General features: G+C 32.0%; 5 non-coding genes and 9 pseudogenes across 5 annotated transcripts; 7 read left to right on the plus strand and 7 right to left on the minus strand.

The window, feature by feature from the left end:
- Nucleotides 1-13,548: 13,548 nt before the first annotated feature.
- Nucleotides 13,549-13,667, minus strand: LOC149670365 (5S ribosomal RNA; annotated as a pseudogene).
- Nucleotides 13,668-14,488: 821 nt separating this feature from the next.
- On the minus strand, nt 14,489-14,607 carry LOC149670366 (5S ribosomal RNA; annotated as a pseudogene).
- Nucleotides 14,608-15,187: 580 nt separating this feature from the next.
- On the minus strand, nt 15,188-15,306 carry LOC149670367 (5S ribosomal RNA; annotated as a pseudogene).
- A 360-nt stretch (nt 15,307-15,666) lies between these two features.
- On the minus strand, nt 15,667-15,785 carry LOC149670368 (5S ribosomal RNA). Its single transcript, XR_016367708.1, has one exon. It is a non-coding gene; the product is annotated as a 5S ribosomal RNA (ribosomal RNA).
- Nucleotides 15,786-16,366: 581 nt separating this feature from the next.
- LOC149670369 (5S ribosomal RNA) lies at nt 16,367-16,485 on the minus strand. The gene has a single exon (XR_016367709.1). It is a non-coding gene; the product is annotated as a 5S ribosomal RNA (ribosomal RNA).
- An 820-nt stretch (nt 16,486-17,305) lies between these two features.
- LOC149670370 (5S ribosomal RNA) lies at nt 17,306-17,424 on the minus strand. Its single transcript, XR_016367225.1, has one exon. It is a non-coding gene; the product is annotated as a 5S ribosomal RNA (ribosomal RNA).
- A 581-nt stretch (nt 17,425-18,005) lies between these two features.
- On the minus strand, nt 18,006-18,124 carry LOC149670371 (5S ribosomal RNA; annotated as a pseudogene).
- A 742-nt stretch (nt 18,125-18,866) lies between these two features.
- LOC149670372 (5S ribosomal RNA) lies at nt 18,867-18,985 on the plus strand. Its single transcript, XR_016367226.1, has one exon. It is a non-coding gene; the product is annotated as a 5S ribosomal RNA (ribosomal RNA).
- Nucleotides 18,986-19,805: 820 nt separating this feature from the next.
- On the plus strand, nt 19,806-19,924 carry LOC149670373 (5S ribosomal RNA). The gene has a single exon (XR_016367250.1). It is a non-coding gene; the product is annotated as a 5S ribosomal RNA (ribosomal RNA).
- A 360-nt stretch (nt 19,925-20,284) lies between these two features.
- Nucleotides 20,285-20,403, plus strand: LOC149670374 (5S ribosomal RNA; annotated as a pseudogene).
- A 579-nt stretch (nt 20,404-20,982) lies between these two features.
- On the plus strand, nt 20,983-21,101 carry LOC149670375 (5S ribosomal RNA; annotated as a pseudogene).
- A 1,056-nt stretch (nt 21,102-22,157) lies between these two features.
- On the plus strand, nt 22,158-22,276 carry LOC149670376 (5S ribosomal RNA; annotated as a pseudogene).
- Nucleotides 22,277-23,096: 820 nt separating this feature from the next.
- Nucleotides 23,097-23,215, plus strand: LOC149670377 (5S ribosomal RNA; annotated as a pseudogene).
- Nucleotides 23,216-23,575: 360 nt separating this feature from the next.
- On the plus strand, nt 23,576-23,694 carry LOC149670378 (5S ribosomal RNA; annotated as a pseudogene).
- Nucleotides 23,695-23,801: the final 107 nt, after the last annotated feature.

A 23,801-nucleotide genomic window follows, 5' to 3' on the forward strand; every position in this document is an offset into this window, starting at 1 on the left:
GTATTTTTTGCTTTAATTCAATCAAATATAACGATATTCATCCAAAAAACTGTTAAAATTCAATTTCCAATAAGAAATCGTTGTCACGGATTTTGTATCTTGAAGAAAAAAACTAGCGATTTTTTCGGTACACTTTTGAATGCATTTTTTTCTGGACAAATTTTGGACCGAATTCAGCTTTATTACCTATAAAATACTCATTAAAAGTGATTTCATCTCGATTGATCAATAAATAAAATTGAACCTCGATTTTTAATAACATTTTCAAAATCGACGTTTCTCGGCCAGTGAAGCACATTTTGACAATTTTTTCACTATTTTCAAATATAACCACTGAAACCATTTTTTTTGTATTTTTTGCTTTAATTCAAGCAAATATAACGATATTCATCCAAAAAACTGTTAAAATTCAATTTCCAATAAGAAATCGTTGTCACGGATTTTGTATCTTGAAGAAAAAAACATGCGATTTTTTCGGTACACTTTTTAATGAATTTTTTTCTGGACAAATTTTTGACCGAATTCAGCTTATTTACCTATAAAATACTCATTAAAGGTGATTTCATATCGATTGATCAATAAATAAAAATGTACCTTTATTTTTAATAACATTTTCAAAATCGACGTTTCTCGGCCAGAGAAGCACATTTTGAGAATTTTTTCACTATTTTAAAATATAACCACTGAAACCACTATTTTTGTAGTTTTTGCTTTAATTCAAGCAAATATAACGATATTCATCCAAAAAACTGTTAAAATTCAATTTCCAATAAGAAATCGTTGTCACGGATTTTGTATCTTGAAGAAAAAAACAAGCGATTTTTTCGGTACACTTTTGAATGCATTTTTTTCTGGACAAATTTTTGACCGAATTCAGCTTATTTACCTATAAAATACTCTTTAAAGGTGATTTCATATCGATTGATCAATAAATAAAAATGTACCTTTATTTTTAATAACATTTTCAAAATCGACGTTTCTCGGCCAGTGAAGCACATTTTGAGAATTTTTTCACTATTTTAAAATATAACCACTGAAACCATTATTTTTGCACTTTTTGCTTTAATTCAAGCAAATATAACGATATTCATCCAAAAGACTGTTAAAATTCAATTTCCAATAAGAAATCGTTGTCACGGATTTTGTATCTTGAAGAAAAAAAACATGCGATTTTTTCGGTACACTTTTTAATGAATTTTTTTCTGGACAAATTTTTGACCGAATTCAGCTTTATTACCTATAAAATACTCATTAAAGGTGATTTCATATCGATTGATCAATAAATAAAAATGTACCTTTATTTTTAATAACATTTTCAAAATCGACGTTTCTCGGCCAGAGAAGCACATTTTGAGAATTTTTTCACTATTTTAAAATATAACCACTGAAACAACTATTTTTGTAGTTTTTGCTTTAATTCAAGCAAATATAACGATATTCATCCAAAAAACTGTTAAAATTCAAATTCCAATAAGAAATCGTTGTCACGGATTTTGTATCTTGAAGAAAAAAAACATGCGATTTTTTCGGTACACTTTTTAAGGAATTTTTTTCTGGACAAATTTTTGACCGAATTCAGCTAAATTATCTATAAAATACTCATTAAAAGTGATTTCATCTCGATTGATCAATAAATAAAAATGAACCTCGATTTTTAATAACATTTTCAAAATCGACGTTTCTCGGCCGGAGAAAAACATTTTGAGAATTTTTTCACTATTTTAAAATATAACCATTAAAACCATTATTTTTGTATTTTTTTGCTTTAATTCAATCAAATATAACGATATTCATCCAAAAAACTGTTAAAATTCAATTTCCAATAAGAAATCGTTGTCACGGATTTTGTATCTTGAAGAAGAAAAACATGCGATTTTTTCGGTACACTTTTTAAGGAATTTTTTTCTGGACAAATTTTTGACCGAATTCAGCTTAATTACCTATAAAATACTCATTAAAGGTAATTTCATATCTATTGATCAATAAATAAAAATTTACCTTTATTTTTAATAACATTTTCAAAATCGACGTTTCTCGGCCGGAGAAAAACATTTTGAGAATTTTTTCACTATTTTAAAATATAACCATTGAAACCATTATTTTTGTATTTTTTGCTTTAATTCAATCAAATATAACGATATTCATCCAAAAAACTGTTAAAATTCAATTTCCAATAAGAAATCGTTGTCACGGATTTTGTATCTTGAAGAAGAAAAACATGCGATTTTTTCGGTACACTTTTTAAGGAATTTTTTTCTGGACAAGTTTTTGACCGAATTCAGCTTATTTACCTATAAAATACTCATTAAAGGTGATTTCATATCGATTGATCAATAAATAAAAATGTACCTTTATTTTTAATAACATTTTCAAAATCGACGTTTCTCGGCCAGAGAAGCACATTTTGAGAATTTTTTCACTATTTTAAAATATAACCACTGAAACCACTATTTTTGTAGTTTTTGCTTTAATTCAAGCAAATATAACGATATTCACCCAAAAAACTGTTAAAATTCAATTTCCAATAAGAAATCGTTGTCACGGATTTTGTATCTTGAAGAAAAAAACATGCGATTTTTTCGGTACACTTTTTAATGAATTTTTTTCTGGACAAATTTTGGACCGAATTCATCTTTATTACCTATAAAATACTCATTAAAAGTGATTTCATCTCGATTGATCAATAAATAAAATTGAACCTTGATTTTTAATAACATTTTCAAAATCGACGTTTCTCGGCCAGTGAAGCATATTTTGAGAATTTTTTCACTATTTTCAAATATAACCACTGAAACCATTTTTTTTGTACTTTTTGCTTTAATTCAAGCAAATATAACGATATTCATCCAAAAAACTGTTAAAATTCAATTTCCAATAAGAAATCGTTGTCACGGATTTTGTATCTTGAAGAAAAAAAACATGCGATTTTTTCGGTACACTTTTTAAGGAATTTTTTTCTGGACAAATTTTTGACCGAATTCAGCTAAATTATCTATAAAATACTCATTAAAAGTGATTTCATCTCGATTGATCAATAAATAAAAATGAACCTCGATTTTTAATAACATTTTCAAAATCGACGTCTCTCGGCCAGAGAAGCACATTTTGAGAATTTTTTCACTATTTTCAAATATAACCACTGAAACCATTTTTTTGTAATTTTTGCTTTAATTCAAGCAAATATAACGATATTCATCCAAAAAACTGTTGAAATTCAATTTCCAATAAGAAATCGTTGTCACGGATTTTGTATCTTGAAGAAAAAAACAAGCGATTTTTTCGGTACACTTTTGAATGCATTTTTTTCTGGACAAATTTTTGACCGAATTCAGCTTATTTACCTATAAAATACTCATTAAAGGTAATTTCATATCTATTGATCAATAAATAAAAATTTACCTTTATTTTTAATAACATTTTCAAAATCGACGTTTCTCGGCCAGAGAAGCACATTTTGAGAATTTTTTCACTATTTTCAAATATAACCACTGAAACCATTTTTTTGTACTTTTTGCTTTAATTCAAGCAAATATAACGATATTCACCCAAAAAACTGTTAAAATTCAATTTCCAATAAGAAATCGTTGTCACGGATTTTGTATCTTGAAGAAAACAACATGCGATTTTTTCGGTACACATTTTAATGAATTTTTTTCTGGACAAATTTTTGACCGAATTCAGCTTATTTACCTATAAAATACTCATTAAAGGTGATTTCATATCGATTGATCAATAAATAAAAATGTACCTTTATTTTTAATAACATTTTCAAAATCGACGTTTCTCGGCCAGAGAAGCACATTTTGAGAATTTTTTCACTATTTTAAAATATAACCACTGAAACCACTATTTTTGTAGTTTTTGCTTTAATTCAAGCAAATATAACGATATTCACCCAAAAAACTGTTAAAATTCAATTTCCAATAAGAAATCGTTGTCACGGATTTTGTATCTTGAAGAAAAAAACATGCGATTTTTTCGGTACACTTTTTAATGAATTTTTTTCTGGACAAATTTTGGACCGAATTCAGCTTTATTACCTATAAAATACTCATTAAAAGTGATTTCATCTCGATTGATCAATAAATAAAATTGAACCTTGATTTTTAATAACATTTTCAAAATCGACGTTTCTCGGCCAGTGAAGCATATTTTGAGAATTTTTTCACTATTTTCAAATATAACCACTGAAACCATTTTTTTTGTACTTTTTGCTTTAATTCAAGCAAATATAACGATATTCATCCAAAAAACTGTTAAAATTCAATTTCCAATAAGAAATCGTTGTCACGGATTTTGTATCTTGAAGAAAAAAAACATGCGATTTTTTCGGTACACTTTTTAAGGAATTTTTTTCTGGACAAATTTTTGACCGAATTCAGCTAAATTATCTATAAAATACTCATTAAAAGTGATTTCATCTCGATTGATCAATAAATAAAAATGAACCTCGATTTTTAATAACATTTTCAAAATCGACGTTTCTCGGCCGAAGAAAAACATTTTGAGAATTTTTTCACTATTTTAAAATATAACCATTGAAACCATTATTTTTGTATTTTTTGCTTTAATTCAATCAAATATAACGATATTCATCCAAAAAACTGTTAAAATTCAATTTCCAATAAGAAATCGTTGTCACGGATTTTGTATCTTGAAGAAAAAAACTAGCGATTTTTTCGGTACACTTTTGAATGCATTTTTTTCTGGACAAATTTTGGACCGAATTCAGCTTTATTACCTATAAAATACTCATTAAAAGTGATTTCATCTCGATTGATCAATAAATAAAATTGAACCTTGATTTTTAATAACATTTTCAAAATCGACGTTTCTCGGCCAGTGAAGCACATTTTGAGAATTTTTTCACTATTTTCAAATATAACCACTGAAACCATTTTTTTTGTACTTTTTGCTTTAATTCAAGCAAATATAACGATATTCATCCAAAAAACTGTTAAAATTCAATTTCCAATAAGAAATCGTTGTCACGGATTTTGTATCTTGAAGAAAAAAAACATGCGATTTTTTCGGTACACTTTTGAATGCATTTTTTTCTGGACAAATTTTTGACCGAATTCAGCTTATTTACCTATAAAATACTCATTAAAAGTGATTTCATCTCGATTGATCAATAAATAAAAATGAACCTCGATTTTTAATAACATTTTCAAAATCGACGTTTCTCGGCCGGAGAAAAACATTTTGAGAATTTTTTCACTATTTTAAAATATAACCATTGAAACCATTATTTTTGTATTTTTTGCTTTAATTCAATCAAATATAACGATATTCATCCAAAAAACTGTTAAAATTCAATTTCCAATAAGAAATCGTTGTCACGGATTTTGTATCTTGAAGAAGAAAAACATGCGATTTTTTCGGTACACTTTTTAAGGAATTTTTTTCTGGACAAATTTTTCACCGAATTCAGCTTAATTACCTATAAAATACTCATTAAAAGTGATTTCATCTCGATTGATCAATAAATAAAAATGAACCTCGATTTTTAATAACATTTTCAAAATCGACGTCTCTCGGCCAGAGAAGCACATTTTGAGAATTTTTTCACTATTTTCAAATATAACCACTGAAACCATTTTTTTGTAATTTTTGCTTTAATTCAAGCAAATATAACGATATTCATCCAAAAAACTGTTGAAATTCAATTTCCAATAAGAAATCGTTGTCACGGATTTTGTATCTTGAAGAAAAAAACAAGCAATTTTTTCGGTACACTTTTGAATGCATTTTTTTCTGGACAAATTTTTGACCGAATTCAGCTTATTTACCTATAAAATACTCATTAAAGGTAATTTCATATCGATTGATCAATAAATAAAAAATTTACCTTTATTTTTAATAACATTTTCAAAATCGACGTTTCTCGGCCAGAGAAGCACATTTTGAGAATTTTTTCACTATTTTCAAATATAACCACTGAAACCATTTTTTTGTACTTTTTGCTTTAATTCAAGCAAATATAACGATATTCACCCAAAAAACTGTTAAAATTCAATTTCCAATAAGAAATCGTTGTCACGGATTTTGTATCTTGAAGAAAAAAACATGCGATTTTTTCGGTACACATTTTAATGAATTTTTTTCTGGACAAATTTTTGACCGAATTCAGCTTATTTACCTATAAAATACTCATTAAAAGTGATTTCATCTCGATTGATCAATAAATAAAAATGAACCTCGATTTTTAATAACATTTTCAAAATCGACGTTTCTCGGCCGGAGAAAAACATTTTGAGAATTTTTTCACTATTTTAAAATATAACCATTGAAACCATTATTTTTGTATTTTTTGCTTTAATTCAATCAAATATAACGATATTCATCCAAAAAACTGTTAAAATTCAATTTCCAATAAGAAATCGTTGTCACGGATTTTGTATCTTGAAGAAGAAAAACATGCGATTTTTTCGGTACACTTTTTAAGGAATTTTTTTCTGGACAAATTTTTGACCGAATTCAGCTTAATTACCTATAAAATACTCATTAAAAGTGATTTCATCTCGATTGATCAATAAATAAAAATGAACCTCGATTTTTAATAACATTTTCAAAATCGACGTCTCTCGGCCAGAGAAGCACATTTTGAGAATTTTTTCACTATTTTCAAATATAACCACTGAAACCATTTTTTTGTAATTTTTGCTTTAATTCAAGCAAATATAACGATATTCATCCAAAAAACTGTTGAAATTCAATTTCCAATAAGAAATCGTTGTCACGGATTTTGTATCTTGAAGAAAAAAACAAGCAATTTTTTCGGTACACTTTTGAATGCATTTTTTTCTGGACAAATTTTTGACCGAATTCAGCTTATTTACCTATAAAATACTCATTAAAGGTAATTTCATATCGATTGATCAATAAATAAAAAATTTACCTTTATTTTTAATAACATTTTCAAAATCGACGTTTCTCGGCCAGAGAAGCACATTTTGAGAATTTTTTCACTATTTTCAAATATAACCACTGAAACCATTTTTTTGTACTTTTTGCTTTAATTCAAGCAAATATAACGATATTCACCCAAAAAACTGTTAAAATTCAATTTCCAATAAGAAATCGTTGTCACGGATTTTGTATCTTGAAGAAAAAAACATGCGATTTTTTCGGTACACATTTTAATGAATTTTTTTCTGGACAAATTTTGGACCGAATTCAGCTTTATTACCTACCTAACGATTTCTTATTGGAAATTGAATTTTAACAGTTTTTTGGATGAATATCGTTATATTTGATTGAATTAAAGCAAAAAATACAAAAATAATGGTTTCAATGGTTATATTTTAAAATAGTGAAAAAATTCTCAAAATGTTTTTCTCCGGCCGAGAAACGTCGATTTTGAAAATGTTATTAAAAATCGAGGTTCATTTTTATTTATTGATCAATCGAGATGAAATCACTTTTAATGAGTATTTTATAGCTAATTAAGCTGAATTCAGTCAAAAATCTGTCCAGAAAAAAATTCCTTAAAAAGTGTACCGAAAAAATCGCATGTTTTTTTTCTTCAAGATACAAAATCCGTGACAACGATTTCTTATTGCAAATTGAATTTTAACAGTTTTTTGGATGAATGTCGTTATATTTGCTTGAATTAAAGCAAAAACTACAAAATTAGTGGTTTCAGTGGTTATATTTTAAAATAGTGAAAAAATGCTCAAAATGTGCTTCTCTGGCCGAGAAACGTCGATTTTGAAAATGTTATTAAAAATAAAGGTACATTTTTATTTATTGATCAATCGATATGAAATCACCTTTAATGAGTATTTTATAGGTAAATAAGCTGAATTCGGTCCAAAATTTGTCCAGAAAAAAATTCATTAAAAAGTGTACCGAAAAAATCGCATGTTTTTTTCTTCAAGATACAAAATCCGTGGCAACGATTTCTTATTGGAAATTGAATTTTAACAGTTTTTTGGGTGAATATCGTTATATTTGCTTGAATTATATCAAAAACTACAAAAATAGTGGTTTCAGTGGTTATATTTTAAAATAGTGAAAAAATTCTCAAAATGTGCTTCTCTGGCCGAGAAACGTCGATTTTGAAAATGTTATTAAAAATAAAGGTACATTTGTATTTATTGATCAATCGATATGAAATCACCTTTAATGAGTATTTTATAGGTAAATAAGCTGAATTCGGTCAAAAATTTGTCCAGAAAAAAATTCATTAAAATGTGTACCGAAAAAATCGCATGTTTTTTTCTTCAAGATACAAAATCCGTGACAACGATTTCTTATTGGAAATTGAATTTTAACAGTTTTTTGGGTGAATATCGTTATATTTGCTTGAATTAAAGCAAAAACTACAAAAATAGTGGTTTCAGTGGTTATATTTTAAAATAGTGAAAAAATTCTCAAAATGTGCTTCTCTGGCCGAGAAACGTCGATTTTGAAAATGTTATTAAAAATAAAGCTACATTTTTATTTATTGATCAATCGATATGAAATCACCTTTAATGAGTATTTTATAGGTAAATAAGCTGAATTCGGTCAAAAATTTGTCCAGAAAAAAATTCATTAAAATGTGTACCGAAAAAATCGCATGTTTTTTTCTTCAAGATACAAAATCCGTGACAACGATTTCTTATTGGAAATTGAATTTTAACAGTTTTTTGGATGAATATCGTTATATTTGATTGAATTAAAGCAAAAAAATACAAAAATAATGGTTTCAATGGTTATATTTTAAAATAGTGAAAAAATTCTCAAAATGTTTTTCTCCGGCCGAGAAACGTCGATTTTGAAAATGTTATTAAAAATCGAGGTTCATTTTTATTTATTGATCAATCGAGATGAAATCACTTTTAATGAGTATTTTATAGATAATTTAGCTGAATTCGGTCAAAAATTTGTCCAGAAAAAAATTCCTTAAAAAGTGTACCGAAAAAATCGCATGTTTTTTTTCTTCAAGATACAAAATCCGTGACAACGATTTCTTATTGGAATTTGAATTTTAACAGTTTTTTGGATGAATATCGTTATATTTGCTTGAATTAAAGCAAAAACTACAAAAATAGTTGTTTCAGTGGTTATATTTTAAAATAGTGAAAAAATTCTCAAAATGTGCTTCTCTGGCCGAGAAACGTCGATTTTGAAAATGTTATTAAAAATAAAGGTACATTTTTATTTATTGATCAATCGATATGAAATCACCTTTAATGAGTATTTTATAGGTAATAAAGCTGAATTCGGTCAAAAATTTGTCCAGAAAAAAATTCATTAAAAAGTGTACCGAAAAAATCGCATGTTTTTTTTCTTCAAGATACAAAATCCGTGACAACGATTTCTTATTGGAAATTGAATTTTAACAGTCTTTTGGATGAATATCGTTATATTTGCTTGAATTAAAGCAAAAAGTGCAAAAATAATGGTTTCAGTGGTTATATTTTAAAATAGTGAAAAAATTCTCAAAATGTGCTTCTCTGGCCGAGAAACGTCGATTTTGAAAATGTTATTAAAAATAAAGGTACATTTTTATTTATTGATCAATCGATATGAAATCACCTTTAAAGAGTATTTTATAGGTAAATAAGCTGAATTCGGTCAAAAATTTGTCCAGAAAAAAATGCATTCAAAAGTGTACCGAAAAAATCGCTTGTTTTTTTCTTCAAGATACAAAATCCGTGACAACGATTTCTTATTGGAAATTGAATTTTAACAGTTTTTTGGATGAATATCGTTATATTTGCTTGAATTAAAGCAAAAACTACAAAAATAGTGGTTTCAGTGGTTATATTTTAAAATAGTGAAAAAATTCTCAAAATGTGCTTCTCTGGCCGAGAAACGTCGATTTTGAAAATGTTATTAAAAATAAAGGTACATTTTTATTTATTGATCAATCGATATGAAATCACCTTTAATGAGTATTTTATAGGTAAATAAGCTGAATTCGGTCAAAAATTTGTCCAGAAAAAAATTCATTAAAAAGTGTACCGAAAAAATCGCATGTTTTTTTCTTCAAGATACAAAATCCGTGACAACGATTTCTTATTGGAAATTGAATTTTAACAGTTTTTTGGATGAATATCGTTATATTTGCTTGAATTAAAGCAAAAAATACAAAAAAAATGGTTTCAGTGGTTATATTTGAAAATAGTGAAAAAATTGTCAAAATGTGCTTCACTGGCCGAGAAACGTCGATTTTGAAAATGTTATTAAAAATCGAGGTTCAATTTTATTTATTGATCAATCGAGATGAAATCACTTTTAATGAGTATTTTATAGGTAATAAAGCTGAATTCGGTCCAAAATTTGTCCAGAAAAAAATGCATTCAAAAGTGTACCGAAAAAATCGCTAGTTTTTTTCTTCAAGATACAAAATCCGTGACAACGATTTCTTATTGGAAATTGAATTTTAACAGTTTTTTGGATGAATATCGTTATATTTGATTGAATTAAAGCAAAAAATACAAAATAAATGGTTTCAATGGTTATATTTTAAAATAGTGAAAAAATTCTCACTATGTTTTTCTCCGGCCGAGAAACGTCGATTTTGAAAATGTTATTAAAAATCGAGGTTCATTTTTATTTATTGATCAATCGAGATGAAATCACTTTTAATGAGTATTTTATAGATAATTAAGCTGAATTCGGTCAAAAATTTGTCCAGAAAAAAATTCCTTAAAAAGTGTACCGAAAAAATCGCATGTTTTTTTTCTTCTATATACAAAATCCGTAACAACGATTTCTTATTGGAAATTGATTTTAACAGTTTTTTGGATGAATATCGTTATATTTGCTTGAATTAAAGCAAAAACTACAAAAATAGTGGTTTCAGTGGTTATATTTTAAAATAGTGAAAAAATTCTCAAAATGTGCTTCTCTGGCCGAGAAACGTCGATTTTGAAAATGTTATTAAAAATAAAGGTACATTTTTATTTATTGATCAATCGATATGAAATCACCTTTAATGAGTATTTTATAGGTAAATAAGCTGAATTCGGTCAAAAATTTGTCCAGAAAAAAATTCATTAAAAAGTGTACCGAAAAAATCGCATGTTTTTTTTCTTCAAGATACAAAATCCGTGACAACGATTTCTTATTGGAAATTGAATTTTAACAGTTTTTTGGATGAATATCGTTATATTTGCTTGAATTAAAGCAAAAAGTACAAAAAAATGGTTTCAGTGGTTATATTTGAAAATAGTGAAAAAATTCTCAAAATGTGCTTCACTGGCCGAGAAACGTCGATTTTGAAAATGTTATTAAAAATCGAGGTTCAATTTTATTTATTGATCAATCGAGATGAAATCACTTTTAATGAGTATTTTATAGGTAAATAAGCTGAATTCGGTCAAAAATTTGTCCAGAAAAAAATGCATTCAAAAGTGTACCGAAAATATCGGTTGTTTTTTTTCTTCAAGATACAAAATCCGTGACAACGATTTCTTATTGGAAATTGAATTTTAACAGTTTTTTGGATGAATATCGTTATATTTGCTTGAATTAAAGCAAAAAGTACAAAAAAAATGGTTTCAGTGGTTATATTTGAAAATAGTGAAAAAATTCTCAAAATGTGCTTCACTGGCCGAGAAACGTCGATTTTGAAAATGTTATTAAAAATCGAGGTTCAATTTTATTTATTGATCAATCGAGATGAAATCACTTTTAATGAGTATTTTATAGGTAATAAAGCTGAATTCGGTCCAAAATTTGTCCAAGAAAAAATGCATTCAAAAGTGTACCGAAAAAATCGCTAGTTTTTTTCTTCAAGATACAAAATCCGTGACAACGATTTCTTATTGGAAATTGAATTTAAACAGTTTTTTGGATGAATATCGTTATATTTGCTTGAATTAAAGCAAAAACTACAAAAATAGTGGTTTCAGTGGTTATATTTTAAAATAGTGAAAAAATTCTCAAAATGTGCTTCTCTGGCCGAGAAACGTCGATTTTGAAAATGTTATTAAAAATCGAGGTTCATTTTTATTTATTGATCAATCGAGATGAAATCACTTTTAATGAGTATTTTATAGGTAAATAAGCCGAATTCGGTCAAAAATTTGTCCAGAAAAAAATTCCTTAAAAAGTGTACCGAAAAAATCGCATGTTTTTTTTCTTCAAGATACAAAATCCGTGACAACGATTTCTTATTGGAAATTGAATTTTAACAGTTTTTTGGATGAATATCGTTATATTTGCTTGAATTAAAGCAAAAAGTACAAAAAAATGGTTTCAGTGGTTATATTTGAAAATAGTGAAAAAATTCTCAAAATGTGCTTCACTGGCCGAGAAACGTCGATTTTGAAAATGTTATTAAAAATCGAGGTTCAATTTTATTTATTGATCAATCGAGATGAAATCACTTTTAATGAGTATTTTATAGGTAATAAAGCTGAATTCGGTCCAAAATTTGTCCAGAAAAAAATGCATTCAAAAGTGTACCGAAAAAATCGCTAGTTTTTTTCTTCAAGATACAAAATCCGTGACAACGATTTCTTATTGGAAATTGAATTTTAACAGTTTTTTGGATGAATATCGTTATATTTGCTTGAATTAAAGCAAAAAGTACAAAAAAATGGTTTCAGTGGTTATATTTGAAAATAGTGAAAAAATTCTCAAAATGTGCTTCACTGGCCGAGAAACGTCGATTTTGAAAATGTTATTAAAAATCGAGGTTCAATTTTATTTATTGATCAATCGAGATGAAATCACTTTTAATGAGTATTTTATAGGTAATAAAGCTGAATTCGGTCCAAAATTTGTCCAGAAAAAAATTCATTAAAAAGTGTACCGAAAAAATCGCATGTTTTTTCTTCAAGATACAAAATCCGTGACAACGATTTCTTATTGGAAATTGAATTTTAACAGTTTTTTGGGTGAATATCGTTATATTTGCTTGAATTAAAGCAAAAACTACAAAAATAGTGGTCTCAGTGGTTATATTTTAAAATAGTGAAAAAATTCTCAAAATGTGCTTCTCTGGCCGAGAAACGTCGATTTTGAAAATGTTATTAAAAATAAAGGTACATTTTTATTTATTGATCAATCGATATGAAATCACCTTTAATGAGTATTTTATAGGTAAATAAGCTGAATTCGGTCAAAAATTTGTCCAGAAAAAAATGCATTCAAAAGTGTACCGAAAAAATCGCATGTTTTTTTTCTTCAAGATACAAAATCCGTGACAACGATTTCTTATTGGAAATTGAATTTTAACAGTTTTTTGGATGAATATCGTTATATTTGCTTGAATTAAAGCAAAAAGTACAAAAAAAATGGTTTCAGTGGTTATATTTGAAAATAGTGAAAAAAAATCGTTGTCACGGATTTTGTATCTTGAAGAAAAAAACTAGCGATTTTTTCGGTACACTTTTGAATGCATTTTTTCCTGGTAACGTCGGCGATCGGACGAGAACCGGTGTTCTCAGCGTGATATGGCCGTTGCCGAGAGTGCTAGATAATAATTCGAATTTAAATTAAGTGAGACAAATTAACCTTCATCTTTTTAAAACAATAACAAAAAGAAAATATGTTTGCTTTTTTATATCTATTGGAATTTAAAAGAGGAAAAAAAAGTGAAAAAGCTAACGGCACTTAGTGTTCCTAAGTGGTCGCCCTCCCAAGTACTGACTGCGCTCGACGCTGCTTAACTTCGGTGATCGGACGAGAACCGGTGTATTCAGCGTGATATGGCCGTTGCCGAGAGTGCAAGTTAATAATTTGAACTTAATTTACCTTCATCTTTATAAAAAATAACAATAAGAAGATATGTTTGTTTTTTCATATCTGGTGGAATTTAAGAGGAAACAAAAGTGAAAAAGCCATCGGCATGCAGTGTTCCCAAGTAGTGACTGCGCTCGACGCTGCTTAACTTCGGTTATCGTACGAGAACCGGTGTATTCAGCGTGTTATGGCCGTTGCCGATAGTGCTAGTTAATAATTTAAATTAAATTAACTTTCATCTTTATAAAACAATAACAAAAAGAAGATATGTGTGCTTTTTTCAATTCGGTTGGAATTTAAAAGAGGAAACAAAAGTGAAAAACCAACGGCACGCAGTATTCCCAAGTACTGACTGCGCTCGACGCTGCTAACGTCGGCGATCGGACGAGAACCGGTGTTCTCAGCGTGATATGGCCGTTGCCGAGAGTGCTAGTTAAAAATTCGAATTTAAATTAAGTGAGACAAATTAACCTTCATCTTTATAAAACAATAACAAAAAGAAGATTTGTTTGCTTTTTTCATATCGGGTGGAATTTTAAAGAGGAAACAAAAGTGAAAAAGCCAACGGCACGCAGTATTCCCAAGTACTGACTGCGCTCGACGCTGCTAACGTCGGCGATCGGACGAGAACCGGTGTTCTCAGCGTGATATGGCCGTTGCCGAGAGTGCTAGATAATAATTCGAATTTAAATTAAGCGAGACAAATTAACCTTCATCTTTTTAAAACAATAACAAAAAGAAAATATGTTTGCTTTTTTCATATCTATTGGAATTTAAAAGAGGAAAAAAAAAGTGAAAAGGCTAACGGCACGCAGTGTTCCTAAGTGGTCGCACTCCCAAGTACTGACTGCGCTCGACGCTGCTTAACTTCGGTGATCGGACGAGAACCGGTGTATTCAGCGTGATATGGCCGTTGCCGAGAGTGCTAGTTAATAATTTGAACTTAATTAACCTTCATCTTTATAAAAAATAACAATAAGAAGATATGTTTTTTTTTCATATCTGGTGGAATTTAAGAGGAAACAAAAGTGAAAAAGCCATCGGCATGCAGTGTTCCCAAGTACTGACTGCGCTCGACGCTGCTTAACTTCGGTTATCGGACGAGAACCGGTGTATACAGCGTGATATGGCCGTTGTCGAGAATGCTAGTCAATAATTTGAATTTAATTAACTTTCATCTTTATAAAACAATAACAAAAAGAAGATATGTTTGCTTCTTTCATATCGGGTGGAATTTAAAAGAGGAAACAAAAGTGAAAAACCAACGGAACGCAGTATTCCCAAGTACTGTATGCGCTCGACGCTGCTTAACTTCGGTGATCGGACGAAAACCGGTGTATTCAGCGTGATATGGCCGTTGCCGAGAGTGCTAGTTAATAATTCGAATTTAAATTAAGTGAGACAAATTAACCTTCATCATTTTAAAACAATAACAAAATGAAAACATGTTTGCTTTTTCATATCTATTAAAATTTAAAAGAGGAAAAAAAAGTGAAAAAGCCAACGGCACGCAGTGTTCCTAAGTGGTCTCCCTCCCAAGTAGTGACTGCGCTCGACGCTGCTTAATTTCAGTTATCGGACGAGAACCGGTGTATTCAGCGTGATATGGCCGTTGCCGAGAATGCTAGTTAATAATTTTAATTTAATTAACTTTCATCTTTATAAAACAATAACAAAAAGAAGATATGTGTGCTTTTTTCAAATCGGGTGGAATTTAAAAGAGGAAACAAAAGTGAAAAACCAACGGCACGCAGTATTCCCAAGTACTGACTGCGCTCGACGCTGTTAACGTCGGCGATCGGACGAGAACCGGTGTTCTCAGCGTGATATGGCCGTTGCCGAGAGTGCTAGATAATAATTCGAATTTAAATTAAGTGAGACAAATTAACCTTCATCTTTTTAAAACAATAACAAAAAGAAAATATGTTTGCTTTTTTATATCTATTGGAATTTAAAAGAGGAAAAAAAAAGTGAAAAAGCTAACGGCACGCAGTGTTCCTAAGTGGTCACCCTCCCAAGTACTGACTGCGCTCGACGCTGCTTAACTTCGGTGATCGGACGAGAACCGGTGTATTCAGCGTGATATGGCCGTTGCCGAGAGTGCTAGTTAATAATTTGAACTTAATTAACCTTCATCTTTATAAAAAATAACAATAAGAAGATATGTTTGTTTTTTCATATCTGGTGGAATTTAAGAGGAAACAAAAGTGAAAAAGCCATCGGCATGCAGTGTTCCCAAGTAGTGACTGCGCTCGACGCTGCTTAACTTCGGTTATCGTACGAGAACCGGTGTATTCAGCGTGTTATGGCCGTTGCCGATAGTGCTAGTTAATAATTTAAATTAAATTAACTTTCATCTTTATAAAACAATAACAAAAAGAAGATATGTGTGCTTTTTTCAATTCGGTTGGAATTTAAAAGAGGAAACAAAAGTGAAAAACCAACGGCACGCAGTATTCCCAAGTACTGACTGCGCTCGACGCTGCTAACGTCGGCGATCGGACGAGAACCGGTGTTCTCAGCGTGATATGGCCGTTGCCGAGAGTGCTAGTTAAAAATTCGAATTTAAATTAAGTGAGACAAATTAACCTTCATCTTTTTAAAACAATAACAAAAAGAAAATATGTTTGCTTTTTTATATCTATTGGAATTTAAAAGAGGAAAAAAAAAGTGAAAAAGCTAACGGCACGCAGTGTTCCTAAGTGGTCACCCTCCCAAGTACTGACTGCGCTCGACGCTGCTTAACTTCGGTGATCGGACGAGAACCGGTGTATTCAGCGTGATATGGCCGTTGCCGAGAGTGCTAGTTAATAATTTGAACTTAATTAACCTTCATCTTTATAAAAAATAACAATAAGAAGATATGTTTGTTTTTTCATATCTGGTGGAATTTAAGAGGAAACAAAAGTGAAAAAGCCATCGGCATGCAGTGTTCCCAAGTAGTGACTGCGCTCGACGCTGCTTAACTTCGGTTATCGTACGAGAACCGGTGTATTCAGCGTGTTATGGCCGTTGCCGATAGTGCTAGTTAATAATTTAAATTAAATTAACTTTCATCTTTATAAAACAATAACAAAAAGAAGATATGTGTGCTTTTTTCAATTCGGTTGGAATTTAAAAGAGGAAACAAAAGTGAAAAACCAACGGCACGCAGTATTCCCAAGTACTGACTGCGCTCGACGCTGCTAACGTCGGCGATCGGACGAGAACCGGTGTTCTCAGCGTGATATGGCCGTTGCCGAGAGTGCTAGTTAAAAATTCGAATTTAAATTAAGTGAGACAAATTAACCTTCATCTTTATAAAACAATAACAAAAAGAAGATATGTTTGCTTTTTTCATATCGGGTGGAATTTTAAAGAGGAAACAAAAGTGAAAAAGCCAACGGCACGCAGTATTCCCAAGTACTGACTGCGCTCGACGCTGCTAACGTCGGCGATCGGACGAGAACCGGTGTTCTCAGCGTGATATGGCCGTTGCCGAGAGTGCTAGATAATAATTCGAATTTAAATTAAGCGAGACAAATTAACCTTCATCTTTTTAAAACAATAACAAAAAGAAAATATGTTTGCTTTTTTCATATCTATTGGAATTTAAAAGAGGAAAAAAAAGTGAAAAGGCTAACGGCACGCAGTGTTCCTAAGTGGTCGCCCTCCCAAGTACTGACTGCGCTCGACGCTGCTTAACTTCGGTGATCGGACGAGAACCGGTGTATTCAGCGTGATATGGCCGTTGCCGAGAGTGCTAGTTAATAATTTGAACTTAATTAACCTTCATCTTTATAAAAAATAACAATAAGAAGATATGTTTTTTTTTTTCATATCTGGTGGAATTTAAGAGGAAACAAAAGTGAAAAAGCCATCGGCATGCGGTGTTCCCAAGTACTGACTGCGCTCGACGCTGCTTAACTTCGGTTATCGGACGAGAACCGGTGTATTCAGCGTGATATGGCCGTTGTCGAGAATGCTAGTTAATAATTTGAATTTAATTAACTTTCATCTTTATAAAACAATAACAAAAAGAAGATATGTTTGCTTCTTTCATATCGGGTGGAATTTAAAAGAGGAAACAAAAGTGAAAAACCAACGGAACGCAGTATTCCCAAGTACTGTATGCGCTCGACGCTGCTTAACTTCGGTGATCGGACGAAAACCGGTGTTTTCAGCGTGATATGGCCGTTGCCGAGAGTCCTTGTTAATAATTCGAATTTAAATTAAGTGAGACAAATTAACCTTCATCATTTTAAAACAATAACAAAAAAAACATGTTTGCTTTTTTCATATCTATTAAAATTTATAAGAGGAAATAAAAGTGAAAAAATCAACGGCACGCAGTGTTCCTAAGTGGTCTCCCTCCCAAGTACTGACTGCGCTCGACGCTGCTTAACTTCGGTTATCGGACGAGAACCGGTGTATTCGGCGTGATATGGCCGTTGCCGAGAGTGCTATTTAATAATTTGAATTTAATTAACTTTCATCTTTATAAAACAATAACAAAATGAAAACATGTTTGCTTTTTTCATATCTATTAAAATTTAAAAGAGGAAAAAAAAGTGAAAAACCAACGGCACGCAGTATTCCCAAGTACTGACTGCGCTCGACGCTGCTAACGTCGGCGATCGGACGAGAACCGGTGTTCTCAGCGTGATATGGCCGTTGCCGAGAGTGCTAGTTAAAAATTCGAATTTAAATTAAGTGAGACAAATTAACCTTCATCTTTATAAAACAAAAACAAAAAGAAGATATGTTTGCTTTTTTCATATCGGGTGGAATTTAAAAGAGGAAACAAAAGTGAAAAAGCCAACGGCACGCAGTATTCCCAAGTACTGACTGCGCTCGACGCTGCTAACGTCGGCGATCGGACGAGAACCGGTGTTCTCAGCGTGATATGGCCGTTGCCGAGAGTGTTAGATAATAATTCGAATTTAAATTAAGTGAGACAAATTAACCTTCATCTTTTTAAAACAATAACAAAATGAAAACATGTTTGCTTTTTTCATATCTATTGGAATTTAAAAGAGGAAAAAAGCTTACGTCACGCAGTGTTCCTAAGTTGGTTTTTCACTTTTGTTTCCTCTTTTAAATTCCAACCGAATTGAAAAAAGCACACATATCTTCTTTTTGTTATTGTTTTATAAAGATGAAAGTTAATTTAATTTAAATTATTAACTAGCACTCTCGGCAACGGCCATATCACGCTGAATACACCGGTTCTCGTCCGATCACCGAAGTTAAGCAGCGTCGAGCGCAGTCAGTACTTGGGAGGGCGACCACTTAGGAACACTGCGTGCCGTTAGCCTTTTCACTTTTTTTTCCTCTTTTAAATTCCAATAGATATGAAAAAAGCAAACATATTTTCTTTTTGTTATTGTTTTAAAAAGATGAAGGTTAATTTGTCTCGCTTAATTTAAATTCGAATTATTATCTAGCACTCTCGGCAACGGCCATATCACGCTGAGAACACCGGTTCTCGTCCGATCGCCGACGTTAGCAGCGTCGAGCGCAGTCAGTACTTGGGAATACTGCGTGCCGTTGGCTTTTTCACTTTTGTTTCCTCTTTAAAATTCCACCCGATATGAAAAAAGCAAACATATCTTCTTTTTGTTATTGTTTTATAAAGATGAAGGTTAATTTGTCTCACTTAATTTAAATTCGAATTTTTAACTAGCACTCTCGGCAACGGCCATATCACGCTGAGAACACCGGTTCTCGTCCGATCGCCGACGTTAGCAGCGTCGAGCGCAGTCAGTACTTGGGAATACTGCGTGCCGTTGGTTTTTCACTTTTGTTTCCTCTTTTAAATTCCAACCGAATTGAAAAAAGCACACATATCTTCTTTTTGTTATTGTTTTATAAAGATGAAAGTTAATTTAATTTAAATTATTAACTAGCACTATCGGCAACGGCCATAACACGCTGAATACACCGGTTCTCGTACGATAACCGAAGTTAAGCAGCGTCGAGCGCAGTCACTACTTGGGAACACTGCATGCCGATGGCTTTTTCACTTTTGTTTCCTCTTAAATTCCACCAGATATGAAAAAACAAACATATCTTCTTATTGTTATTTTTTATAAAGATGAAGGTTAATTAAGTTCAAATTATTAACTAGCACTCTCGGCAACGGCCATATCACGCTGAATACACCGGTTCTCGTCCGATCACCGAAGTTAAGCAGCGTCGAGCGCAGTCAGTACTTGGGAGGGCGACCACTTAGGAACACTGCGTGCCGTTAGCTTTTTCACTTTTTTTTTCCTCTTTTAAATTCCAATAGATATAAAAAAGCAAACATATTTTCTTTTTGTTATTGTTTTAAAAAGATGAAGGTTAATTTGTCTCACTTAATTTAAATTCGAATTATTATCTAGCACTCTCGGCAACGGCCATATCACGCTGAGAACACCGGTTCTCGTCCGATCGCCGACGTTAGCAGCGTCGAGCGCAGTCAGTACTTTGGAATACTGCGTGCCGTTGGTTTTTCACTTTTGTTTCCTCTTTTAAATTCCACCCGATTTGAAAAAAGCACACATATCTTCTTTTTGTTATTGTTTTATAAAGATGAAAGTTAATTAAATTAAAATTATTAACTAGCACTCTCGGCAACGGCCATATCACGCTGAATACACCGGTTCTCGTCCGATAACTGAAGTTAAGCAGCGTCGAGCGCAGTCACTACTTGGGAGGGAGACCACTTAGGAACACTGCGTGCCGTTGGCTTTTTCACTTTTTTTTCCTCTTTTAAATTTTAATAGATATGAAAAAGCAAACATGTTTTCATTTTGTTATTGTTTTAAAATGATGAAGGTTAATTTGTCTCACTTAATTTAAATTCGAATTATTAACTAGCACTCTCGGCAACGGCCATATCACGCTGAATACACCGGTTTTCGTCCGATCACCGAAGTTAAGCAGCGTCGAGCGCATACAGTACTTGGGAATACTGCGTTCCGTTGGTTTTTCACTTTTGTTTCCTCTTTTAAATTCCACCCGATATGAAAGAAGCAAACATATCTTCTTTTTGTTATTGTTTTATAAAGATGAAAGTTAATTAAATTCAAATTATTAACTAGCATTCTCGACAACGGCCATATCACGCTGAATACACCGGTTCTCGTCCGATAACCGAAGTTAAGCAGCGTCGAGCGCAGTCAGTACTTGGGAACACTGCATGCCGATGGCTTTTTCACTTTTGTTTCCTCTTAAATTCCACCAGATATGAAAAAAAACATATCTTCTTATTGTTATTTTTTATAAAGATGAAGGTTAATTAAGTTCAAATTATTAACTAGCACTCTCGGCAACGGCCATATCACGCTGAATACACCGGTTCTCGTCCGATCACCGAAGTTAAGCAGCGTCGAGCGCAGTCAGTACTTGGGAGTGCGACCACTTAGGAACACTGCGTGCCGTTAGCCTTTTCACTTTTTTTTCCTCTTTTAAATTCCAATAGATATGAAAAAAGCAAACATATTTTCTTTTTGTTATTGTTTTAAAAAGATGAAGGTTAATTTGTCTCGCTTAATTTAAATTCGAATTATTATCTAGCACTCTCGGCAACGGCCATATCACGCTGAGAACACCGGTTCTCGTCCGATCGCCGACGTTAGCAGCGTCGAGCGCAGTCAGTACTTGGGAATACTGCGTGCCGTTGGCTTTTTCACTTTTGTTTCCTCTTTAAAATTCCACCCGATATGAAAAAAGCAAACAAATCTTCTTTTTGTTATTGTTTTATAAAGATGAAGGTTAATTTGTCTCACTTAATTTAAATTCGAATTTTTAACTAGCACTCTCGGCAACGGCCATATCACGCTGAGAACACCGGTTCTCGTCCGATCGCCGACGTTAGCAGCGTCGAGCGCAGTCAGTACTTGGGAATACTGCGTGCCGTTGGTTTTTCACTTTTGTTTCCTCTTTTAAATTTTAATAGATATGAAAAAGCAAACATGTTTTCATTTTGTTATTGTTTTAAAATGATGAAGGTTAATTTGTCTCACTTAATTTAAATTCGAATTATTAACTAGCACTCTCGGCAACGGCCATATCACGCTGAATACACCGGTTTTCGTCCGATCACCGAAGTTAAGCAGCGTCGAGCGCATACAGTACTTGGGAATACTGCGTTCCGTTGGTTTTTCACTTTTGTTTCCTCTTTTAAATTCCACCCGATATGAAAGAAGCAAACATATCTTCTTTTTGTTATTGTTTTATAAAGATGAAAGTTAATTAAATTCAAATTATTAACTAGCATTCTCGACAACGGCCATATCACGCTGAATACACCGGTTCTCGTCCGATAACCGAAGTTAAGCAGCGTCGAGCGCAGTCAGTACTTGGGAACACTGCATGCCGATGGCTTTTTCACTTTTGTTTCCTCTTAAATTCCACCAGATATGAAAAAAAACATATCTTCTTATTGTTATTTTTTATAAAGATGAAGGTTAATTAAGTTCAAATTATTAACTAGCACTCTCGGCAACGGCCATATCACGCTGAATACACCGGTTCTCGTCCGATCACCGAAGTTAAGCAGCGTCGAGCGCAGTCAGTACTTGGGAGTGCGACCACTTAGGAACACTGCGTGCCGTTAGCCTTTTCACTTTTTTTTTCCTCTTTTAAATTCCAATAGATATGAAAAAAGCAAACATATTTTCTTTTTGTTATTGTTTTAAAAAGATGAAGGTTAATTTGTCTCGCTTAATTTAAATTCGAATTATTATCTAGCACTCTCGGCAACGGCCATATCACGCTGAGAACACCGGTTCTCGTCCGATCGCCGACGTTAGCAGCGTCGAGCGCAGTCAGTACTTGGGAATACTGCGTGCCGTTGGCTTTTTCACTTTTGTTTCCTCTTTAAAATTCCACCCGATATGAAAAAAGCAAACAAATCTTCTTTTTGTTATTGTTTTATAAAGATGAAGGTTAATTTGTCTCACTTAATTTAAATTCGAATTTTTAACTAGCACTCTCGGCAACGGCCATATCACGCTGAGAACACCGGTTCTCGTCCGATCGCCGACGTTAGCAGCGTCGAGCGCAGTCAGTACTTGGGAATACTGCGTGCCGTTGGTTTTTCACTTTTGTTTCCTCTTTTAAATTCCAACCGAATTGAAAAAAGCACACATATCTTCTTTTTGTTATTGTTTTATAAAGATGAAAGTTAATTTAATTTAAATTATTAACTAGCACTATCGGCAACGGCCATAACACGCTGAATACACCGGTTCTCGTACGATAACCGAAGTTAAGCAGCGTCGAGCGCAGTCACTACTTGGGAACACTGCATGCCGATGGCTTTTTCACTTTTGTTTCCTCTTAAATTCCACCAGATATGAAAAACAAACATATCTTCTTATTGTTATTTTTTATAAAGATGAAGGTAAATTAAGTTCAAATTATTAACTAGCACTCTCGGCAACGGCCATATCACGCTGAATACACCGGTTCTCGTCCGATCACCGAAGTTAAGCAGCGTCGAGCGCAGTCAGTACTTGGGAGGGCGACCACTTAGGAACACTAAGTGTCGTTAGCTTTTTCACTTTTTTTTTCCTCTTTTAAATTCCAATAGATATAAAAAAGCAAACATATTTTCTTTTTGTTATTGTTTTAAAAAGATGAAGGTTAATTTGTCTCACTTAATTTAAATTCGAATTATTATCTAGCACTCTCGGCAACGGCCATATCACGCTGAGAACACCGGTTCTCGTCCGATCGCCGACGTTAGCAGCGTCGAGCGCAGTCAGTACTTGGGAATACTGCGTGCCGTTGGTTTTTCACTTTTGTTTCCTCTTTTAAATTCCACCCGACTTGAAAAAAGCACACATATCTTCTTTTTGTTATTGTTTTATAAAGATGAAAGTTAATTAAATTAAAATTATTAACTAGCACTCTCGGCAACGGCCATATCACGCTGAATACACCGGTTCTCGTCCGATAACTGAAGTTAAGCAGCGTCGAGCGCAGTCACTACTTGGGAGGGAGACCACTTAGGAACACTGCGTGCCGTTGGCTTTTTCACTTTTTTTTCCTCTTTTAAATTTTAATAGATATGAAAAAGCAAACATGTTTTCATTTTGTTATTGTTTTAAAATGATGAAGGTTAATTTGTCTCACTTAAT

The sequence above is a fragment of the Phalangium opilio genome, unplaced genomic scaffold, assembly GCF_054372755.1.
Source record: "Phalangium opilio isolate 3A_F unplaced genomic scaffold, DU_Popi_V2 ptg000054l_1, whole genome shotgun sequence".
In the NCBI taxonomy this organism is placed as follows: domain Eukaryota; kingdom Metazoa; phylum Arthropoda; class Arachnida; order Opiliones; family Phalangiidae; genus Phalangium; species Phalangium opilio.